The sequence below is a fragment of the Selaginella moellendorffii genome, unplaced genomic scaffold, assembly GCF_000143415.4.
Source record: "Selaginella moellendorffii unplaced genomic scaffold, v1.0 SELMOscaffold_12, whole genome shotgun sequence".
Lineage (NCBI taxonomy): Eukaryota > Viridiplantae > Streptophyta > Lycopodiopsida > Selaginellales > Selaginellaceae > Selaginella > Selaginella moellendorffii.
In genome coordinates this window covers 2,101,192-2,111,248 of record NW_003314273.1, presented here as the reverse complement: position 1 = coordinate 2,111,248, position 10,057 = coordinate 2,101,192, and positions in this window count along the sequence as shown.

Sequence of the window (10,057 nt, the reverse complement as noted above, 5' to 3'; positions counted from 1 at the left end):
GCCGCAAGTCTACACTAAAGCACGGAGGAGAAAAGTCGGTGGATGCTGCGGAACATTTGCCAACGTCGATCATCGACTTCATGAAGGAGGTTATTCTTTGTGCTTAGCCACAGTCGTTTTTGAAAGATGGTCGAGCCTTAGCTGCAGGAGCGGCTCCAAGCTCGCTGATTTGGAGCTTCCGATGCGAGTAGAGCTGGCTGGAGGATATCTGTGCTACACCTTCGCAAGTTACTGCTCTGTCTCCCTGGCTACCCTCCGAGAGGATCATCGTTTGCACATGCGGCAAGTTCAAGCTCGTCTGCGAGTGTCGTCCGCTCAATGGAGCTCCGGAGCCACCCGCGGAGCCACTCCAGCATTATCATCTTCTTGCACGGCTCTTGCTCAGAGGACGATCTTACAGATTCCGGCTCATTATTTTCCTCGTCATCATGGAACCAGGAACTAACTGCGTCGAGTAGTGAACTGACTCTGGAGGATCAGGAAAAAAGAGGATAGAAAGGTGGTAGAGGAGAACGCTGTAAGAACGTTTCCTCTCTTGGGAGACCAAAATTTGGATATTATGTACTGTATTAGTGTAGCAGAAGATGGAGGAGGCAGAAACTCGGGGAAGCTAGAGTGTGTGGGAACTCCAAGATCATAGAAAATTTAAAGATCAATTCTTCTTCCAAGCTGGGTTGCTCACTTGAAAAATATTGCATTCTTTCTCACACTTAAACCTTGCTTAACCCTTATGCTTCCATTCATTGTTTCTTTCCAGGTTTGATCACTTGAAAATACTACGCCTCTCTTTTTGTTTAGATCGTCCCTCTTAGTAGAGTGGAATGCCTTTGTTAGATTCTTCTTGACAATAGTCTGATTTGTCAAGACCTTAATGACTTGAACAACGCCAGCTCAATTTCCATGTAAGAGAATTGGTTTGCTCTGGCTAGAGTGTCTGTGCCTCCGGAGGTTTTCCCCTCAGAGTTTATGGACCTGGGAACAGCAAGCACTAGCGCTTAACCACTTGAGATTCTTCCTTGAAATCCTCTACTTGAGCATCAGTCCAAAGGTAATAACTCAGAAACAAATTCAAACTTTGAGAACAATGGAATAATGCGGGCAAGCAAGGTTGGCTGTGGTATTATACATTCTCAATTTTCATTAGACCCAAGTTTATCTTAGACTGATAAATTTAAGGCTATTAGCTCATCTGGACTTAGAAAAACCAAGTGTAATTCTTTGCCATCTCCTCCCCATCCATAAACTTGTTGTTGGTGCTCAAAACTAAGTGGGAGAGCAACCTTTGGTGTGGTGTTGGGTGTGGTGTTTTCACCCTTCTCCATATTGGTGACTTCATCTATGATATTTGGGATGGGCCTGCAGAAATATGCCTACACCTCTTGCAGGCAGGGGCTTCTTCCTCGCTTGTAGTGGGTGATGGGCATAGTTGAGCAGCTCAAAACAAAGATTAGGAAAACTATCACTAAGGATATCATAATATTGGGAGGTGAACTCTATTTGATATTGATCTTGGACCTAAGCTATGTTTCAATCAGATTGTTAGAAGGTGCACATCAACCTCTAGGAAGTGAAGCTCATCTATTACACAATTATGTGTTGTGAATGTGATTATAGATGTCAAAAAAGTTAACTATTAGTGAGTCCTTTTGGATATTCTTCTTTTACTACTATAATGGCAAAAAATCAATATTGTTAAACATTTTATTAGTCTCTGCCCAAATTAGTTGAGAAAGTAGTTCAGAAGAACACTAAAGAAAAAAATCAGAAGTTTTCATTTAATTAAATATACTTGACATGGTTAATGTTATTGGTCTTTATGTTGGGAACTCTCATAATATTGAGTATAGTCTTGCTAGATGATAATTTACTATATTCGCTAATGCACCCTCACTATGACTAAAGCTTTAGTAGTTATTTCAATTATTTTGTATAATGTAGATTTGGAATTGGCTTAAGAAGTCTCATATTATAGACAAAAAACCACCAGTATTTACTATGGATGAGTTTGAAGTTGTTTTTCATCTATATTTTGCCCCTCACTAAGACATGGAAAGGAGCTTTAACATTTTCAACAAGAGAAAATAATGCTCAAGGATTATATTAAAAAGCTTCTCACTTGATTAACTATATTCTAATAAAGGGTCCAGATTATAATAAGTACTATTTTATTAATGGTCTTTACAATAAGAGCATGAGGTAGCACTTTCATCATTCCTAGCCTAATTAGCATTTGAAAGAGCTTTATGATGTGACTTGTCAATTTAACAATGACAAACACAAGTTTCACAAACATTTGAGGAACCTTTTCATCAATAATTGTCATAATGATTATTATGGATTGTAATAATTTTATTTAATTATTTATTTCTTTTATAAGTGTGTTGTGCTTAAACATATTGCAAAATTGTTAGTTGATCACTTTCCACACAAGAATCATTTTAGGACATATAATTTTTAATTCCAAAAGATCCTTTTTAATCACTTTTTCTCATAAATTCAATTGGATAATTTTAGATTTGTACCAAAATATAACAATTTAGATAATGAAGGCTTCATAAGTAAATTTTTATTTTACTTTAATATTTTGACTTAGCATTTTATGTTAGTTTCCCATAATTAAATATTTGGTGATCTTGAGATATATATATTTTTAAAGTTTAATTATTTTACAAACTAAGAAATATTAATAAAAATAATTTGACTTTTATTATCTTATATACTATTCATTTATATTTATTTGTGAATATAATATAAACTATCATCATTTTTTAATCTTAAAAAGTATGTAGTAATAGATTTTTTAATAGTAAAAGTTTGCCATAACTTATATTTTTCTAAATTCAAAACTAAATTTCAATTAAAATGTATAACAAAATAAATTTTTAATTTAGAGATGATAAATATTCATCCACCAAATATTTCAAAGTTATATAGATTGTGATATAGTCAAAAGCACCATTTATAGTGGTTCTAAAGATAAACCCATCATACTTTATTTAATATTGTCAATTAAGAGCTATTTTGACTTGTGAGGTCTAAATGTATAGTTACAATACTATATACAAATATAAGCATAGTGGGATTTTAATACCTGTCAATTTGGTTTCAATCTAAACCACTCACTCCTGTATATAAATTAGGGTTTTTAGGCTAATTAATATGTATATTTTTGTATTTCATTTCCATATTCTATACACTCACATTAATAGAGGTGAGAGGCAACTTTAATTATCTCTAAGGAGTGTTTGGATTTAGAATTTTGGTTATATTTAATTTTGCATTGTCTAGATCTCACTTTCTTTATATCTTTTTCAATTTTTTTTCTTTTGTTTTTTCCTTTTCATTCATTTTCATAGCAAAGAAACAACTTCCTCCTCATTTGACTATGGAGTAGTAGTTAGTGCAATTGTTTGATACTATGTAGTTGCAATTAAAGGATCAAACTCCGTTGATGCCAGCATTTATAGTGCATGGTAGAGTTCCTCTTGCTCTTACTACCAATCCTCACATCCAACCAAAGTTCTTTTGTAGGAATCCTAGGGATGATATATATTATTAATTCAATCACTTTATGCTAATTGCCACATATAATTTATAGGATGATGTTTAGTGTTTGTGTGAATTTCCTATATGTCTCTAAGGGACAACATTGCAATAGTACAATGATTTGAGTGTAGCCACTTGTGCAGATCAAAACATCTAAATATTTTCAAGTGCATATTTAAACATATTAATGATTGTGATGATGCTTTTCAATAATTGTATCATCTTCAGCCATTTAAGTCAATGATGCAATTTGGTATTCTAGATGGGTATATAGGATATTGTTGTATGATTGAGAAGCTATGCAAATATATCCGTTAGCTACAAATGTAATATAATATTATCTGATATATGTGTAAATGTGTTTGGTGTCAAGTTTGTAATACTCCCCTTTGTGCTATGGAAGGACAATTGAAGTCAATTATAGTTTCTTGTCTATTTGAATTAGTACCTTTTCCACATTCGACTATTGGTAATGAATATATTATTATTACTTTTGACTATTTGACTCGTGAGTAGAAGTTGGTGCTCTTGCTAGTGCATTTGCAACTACTGTTGAATACTTCCTCCTTAATCAACTGGTTTTCCAGTATTTCTATTTGGAATGGATTCTTTCAGATAATAGTCCTGCATTTATAGTTGAGGCATTTCAAGTTTTAACATCTTAGTTAGAGATACACCACACTTTCAGAAGTGCTTATTATCCACAAATAAATGGTTTGGTAGAATAGCTTGTTTGGACCTTTAAAGGGATGATTACAAAGTATATGAACTTTTAGCATTTAGATTATGATGGTTATTTACTGTCAAGACCCCCAACAAGATCAAGACTGGAAAATGCAAAAAACAAAGAGAAAAGCTAGTGGAAACAAAGAAAAGGCCTTAGATTGGTGTTGATTCAAATTGTGGAGAAATGGAACAAAGCTAACCTATATATACTATAGGTTGATGAAGCTCCACCACTCTTGGATCGAGGATGGCCTAAATATAGTTGAGGTCGAGGAGGCACCACATCATCATAAAAAATGTGGCTCGAGACTCAAGAATCGTATAGGAAATCAGAGAGTTAGGAATAGGGAAGTGTCTCAAGAGTCAGGAATAGGGAAGTGTCTCGAGAGTCAAGAATGTGGTATGCAGATCAGGAATCTGGTGAGAGTCAGAAATGTGGCAAGAATTGGGGGATTCCTAATAACACCCCTTCCTCAAGAACGAGTGGAACGAGGATGTGAACGAGAATGAAGAGGAGGATGAGATGAGCGGCAAGGGATGGGAGATGGAGAAAAAGAATGAGGACTGGGACAAGAAGGATAGTGGCGGTGGAAGTCTTGAACAAGGTCAGGAGAATGAATTAAGTTGTCTGCAGGTTCCCAAGTGCGTTCCTCAGGTCCGTAACCCTTCCAGTCGACCAGATAGTAGAGTTTAGACCGTGAAATCTTGGAATCAAGGATGTTTTGAACCTTGTACTCAGACCCATCCTCAAGCTGCACCGGTGGAGGCGGAGGAAAGACCCGATTTGGAATAAAACTGGGAATATAAGGCTCAAGGAGAGAAGAGTGAAAAACGGGGTGAATTTGATATGAGGAGGGAAGTGCAAGGCGATAAGTGACAAGATTAATGATAGCAATGATAGGGAAAGGACCAAGGCATTTGAAATCGAATTTTGGACAAGGCCTGGTGGTGGAGATATTTCACTTGAGGAGCTAGACTTTATCCCTGATATTGTAAGGGGGACAATCCTAACAATGGACATTGGCAAATGTTTTGTGAGATTCCTGAGCACGATGGAGGTGGAAGGAGATGGAGTTGTGGATTTCCTGGAGGTTGGAGACAAATGCCTCAGAGCGGGGATTTGAACGAGAGGATTCGGATGGAGAAGGAAGTGAGAGATTGAATTGGGGATTTCGGCCAGAGTTCGCAAAGAAGGGGGAAATTCGAAGAGAGGAGTGAACAGAGTTGTTATAGGAAAACTCAATAAAAGGAAGGATATCAAACCAGTTATCCTGATGATAGTTGATGAAACACCTCAAGAATTGTTCCAACGTCTGAATCGTTTGCTCAGATTGTCCATCGGTTTGAGGATGATACGCCGAAGAGAGGTTGGCCTTCACTCTAAGTAGCTGCAAAAACCGTTGCCAAAAATGAGAGATGAACTGAGGCTCCCGATCCGAAATCACATCTGTAGGAATCCCATGAAGTCGGAAAATTTCCCTGAATACCAGTTTTGCTATGTCCTCGCCCAAAAACTCCTTGGTACACGGCAAGAAATGCACCATTTTTGTGAAGTGATCCACCACGACTAAAATGCTGTTAAAGCCTCCAAAACTTGGAAGATCACTCAAGAAATCCATGGAGATGGATTCCCAAAGACCTAAAGGGACCGGGAGGGAATGAAGCAAACTTGAAGGAAGGTGGCAGGGTACTTTATTCTGGGCGCAAGTGTCATAGGAGGTAACAAAAGCTTTGATGTAGTCGTCCATGTGAGGCCACCAAAAGTCTCGTGCAACTAGCTCATAGGTTTTCGCAATGCCGAAGTGACCAGCAGTCGGGCTATTGTGGCACGCCATTAGGACCAATTCGAGCATCACCTTCAGGAACGTAAAGCTGCTCCCCACGGTACAATAAACCATTTAAGAACTCGAACTCGTCAAATTGCCGGCAGTCGGGAGTCACTGGGTGTCCAGCCTAAAGATGGGGGAAAATGTCGCTGGCGAGATCATCGGATTGAAGATCGTTTCTGATCGCATCCATCAAGGAGGAGTCCTGACGGGCTAGGGAAATTGCCATAACTTGAAGCCGATCAGGACCGAGGATAACTTGATCCTGTTGATCGAAGTTGGGATTACTAGATTTGAGACTGAGATAGAAGTGCCTTGAAAGAGCATCAGGAAGGCCTTGAAGCTTTCTAGGTCTGTACTTGATAACAAAGTCAAACCGACTCAGGAATTGTGCCCACCTTGCTTGACGACGGCTCAAAACTCGGGAAGTGGCAAAGTACTTGAGATTTTTGTGATCTGTCCAAACTATTGTTTGATGGCCGCCCCCTCCAAGAAATGGCGCCACTCTCCAAAGGAATCCACGATGGCAAGGAGCTCCTTATCGTGGATTTCGTAATTGATCTTCGCAGGCTGGAATTTCTGAGAATGGAAAGTGACCAGATGAAGTTCTTGATCCACTCTGAGTTGAGACAGCATAACACCGATGGCAAAGTTGGAGGCGTCAGCCTCGATGAAGAAAGGTTGTGAAGAATCAGTATGGATCAAGACGGGAGCAAAATTGAAGGCCGCCTTGAGTGTGTCGAAGGCCTACTGGGCAGCAGCAAACCAAGAGAAGGGAACATCCTTGCGAGTGAGATGCGTGAAAGGAAGGACAATGTTAGAGTAGTGATCAATGAATTTGTGGTAGAAGTTGGCGAAGCCAAGGAAAACCTGAACGTCTGACATTGATTGTGGAGGCTCCTATTTGAGAATAGTCTTGACTTTGTGGAGGCTCCTATTTGAGAATAGTCTTGACTTTGTGGAGGCTCCTATTTGAGAATAGTCTTGACTTTGGCAGGATCCATCGTGATACCCTCAGAAGTGACAATGTACCCAAGGAACTCCACAAACTGCTGATCGAAAGAACATTTCTCAAGCTTCGTGTATAAGCTGTGTTCTTGCAGCTTTGCCAACACCTTGCGTACATGGTTGTCATGCTCCTCCTGAGTTTTTGAGTAGATAAGGATGTCATCGAGGTAGACGATCACCATCTGATCAAGAAACTCCCAAAAGACGTCGTTCACCATGTGTTGGAAAACTGCTAAAGCATTTGTCAAGCCAAATGGCATGATAGTGTACTCGAAGTGGCCATAGCGGGTTCCGAATGCAGTCTTCCATTCATCACTAGGCCAGATCCAAATCAGGTTGTATGCTCTATGGAGGTCGATCTTGGTGAAGAAGCGGGCACCGCCGAGGCGTTCCAACAGGTCCGAGATCTAGGCCAGCAAATAACGGTTCCGAACAGTCACTTTGTTCAAACCTTGGTAGTCGATGACTAGCCGCAAACTCCCATCCTTCTTCTTGACAAAGAAGACAGGCGCTCCAGTCAGGGACTGCGAATGCTGAATGTACCTTGAGGCAAAGTTCTCATCCACGTACTCTTTGAGGGCCTTAAGCTTGGACAGGGATAACCCATAGATAGGCCCCCACGGAGGTGACGCTCCTTCCTGTAAATCAATAGGACAGTCATAAGGCCGATGAACAAGCAGTACATTAGCTTTTTCTTGTCAAACACATCCCCAAAATTATGATACTTTTCAGGAACACTGATAGGGGAAACATGCAAAGCAAAAAGGAAAATAAATTCTTCATGAAGGAGTTCTTTCATAGTGATTGTGGAGATAGGAGGAGTGTTGAGAGTGGCCTTGTGCCACGTGGCTAGTCCACGTAGAGAGACACGAGTCTTCACCGGTTCACCATGTCACACATATGTACATTTTCCATTCCATATATGCTATGACGGATCTTGAGCACCATCACACGGTTTCACCTTCCGTTAGATGGTATCGGAGCAATGCCTGGGAGAGCGAGAAGAATTCGAAACCGTAGGATCAGGGCGACATTTGCTAGGGTGAATCGGAGCCTCCGTCTACGTAGACATAGGCGTGCCCTAATCCAAACGCTCCAGGCCTTGCAAGAGGCACTGGACGACTAAGAACCTGGACCTAGACTTGAACGAGTGGTGGGATTGGGTGTCGGCACCCATGGCAGCCACTGTTCCTACAAATCCGCCTCCAAATCCACCACCTATTTCCCCTCCCATCACAAATCCGACTGTGCCTACAGCGGATATCGTTTCAGTGGACGCAAATCCACCAAAATTTGATGGGAGGAACTGGTGCTTCTGGAAGACAAAATTCGAATCCTATATGGATGAACGAGGCCTCTGGGACATCACCACAGGAACTGAGACACTTCCAGATACAGCTACAGTGGATGAAACTGCGAAGTATCGCAAGAAGGACCGGAGAGCTTTGGGCAAATTCCATGCAGCGCTGGAGGGGCGAGAATTCCATTGCATTGGACGGTGCAAGAGTGCAAAGGAAGCGTGGGAGGCCATGAAGCAGACTTACCAGATCCCTTCAACATCCCATCGCATATTTTTACGGAAGCAGCTTCATGCATTGGTGATGGCTGAAGGGGATGATCTCAAGGATCATCTTGCTGGTGTGAGAACCATCTTAGATGATCTTAAGGATGTAGGTGCAAACATAGAGGATGAAGAAGAAGCAGAGCTGGTGCTCGTCACACTTCCTCCATCCTTTGATCCTCTCATACGTAGCCTCACTACCACTGGAACTCCTCTAACCCTGAATGGCGTGATCAGTAGCCTCCAGGACGATGATCTGAGACGAAGAGCAACAACAGGATCAGAGGCCGTTGCATTCTACTCTTCTCTCAGGAAAGAAACAGTGAACAAAGGGAAACAAGGAGCCTCTTCATCCAAGAAGCCCAAGTGTTCTCATTGCAACAAGAAAGGCCATGACGAAGCTCAATGCTGGGTGAAAAATCCATCTCTCAAGCCTGTAAGGAACAATGCAAAGAAAAAGGTGGTACACGCCTTCATCTTGTCACGAGCTATGGCTGTGGCAGCACTGTCTGCAGAGTGCATCTACCTGGATTCTGCTGCCACAGACCATATGTTCAACAGTGATAAGTACTTTGAAGCCTATGTTCCTACAGCCACAGAGGAGTATGTCATCGTTGGCAATGCCCAGCAGCTTGCTGTGAAAGGAATTGGAACCATCAAGTTCACTTTACCACAAGGAATAGTCGTAAAGATCCACGAGGTTCTTTATATTCCTGGTTTATGTGCTAATTTGTTCTCTGTGGGACAATTTGCTGAGGATGGGTATCAGTTCGCCATTACACCTCGCCAATTCCAGCTGATCTCGACCACAGGAGCCATCCTCACAGCGTCCCGGCCTGGACGGCGTGACCTCTACCGCCTTACCATGCTGCCAGATCTTGCTGGACGGAGTCTGGGCCTACACGCACAAAAGACAACGACCAGTCACTCACTGGAGCTTTGGCACGCACGCCTGGGGCATCCTAGTGCTGATAGAATCAAGCAGCTCGCACGCGAGCAGATGGTTGAAGGTCTAGACCTGGACCCAAGAGCCGTTCTTCCATTTTGCCAGGGCTGTCAGCTAGGAAAATCTACTCGCCAACCTTTCCCCAAGACTGGAGCATCTCGAGCTACAGAGCTCATGGAACTTGTACACACTGATGTGTGTGGCCCGATGGCCACCACAGCAGTGGGAGGTATCCAATACTTTATCAGTTTCATTGATGACTACAGTCGTCGCACTATGATCTACCCTATGGCTCGCAAATCCCAATCGTTACACTACTTCCAGACTTTCAAGGATATGGGAGAAACACAAACTGGGAAAATGCTCAAGCGATTGAGAAGTGATGGTGGAGGCGAATTCACTTCCAATGCTTTCAACCAGCTGTGTGAGCAAGGAGGGATTGTG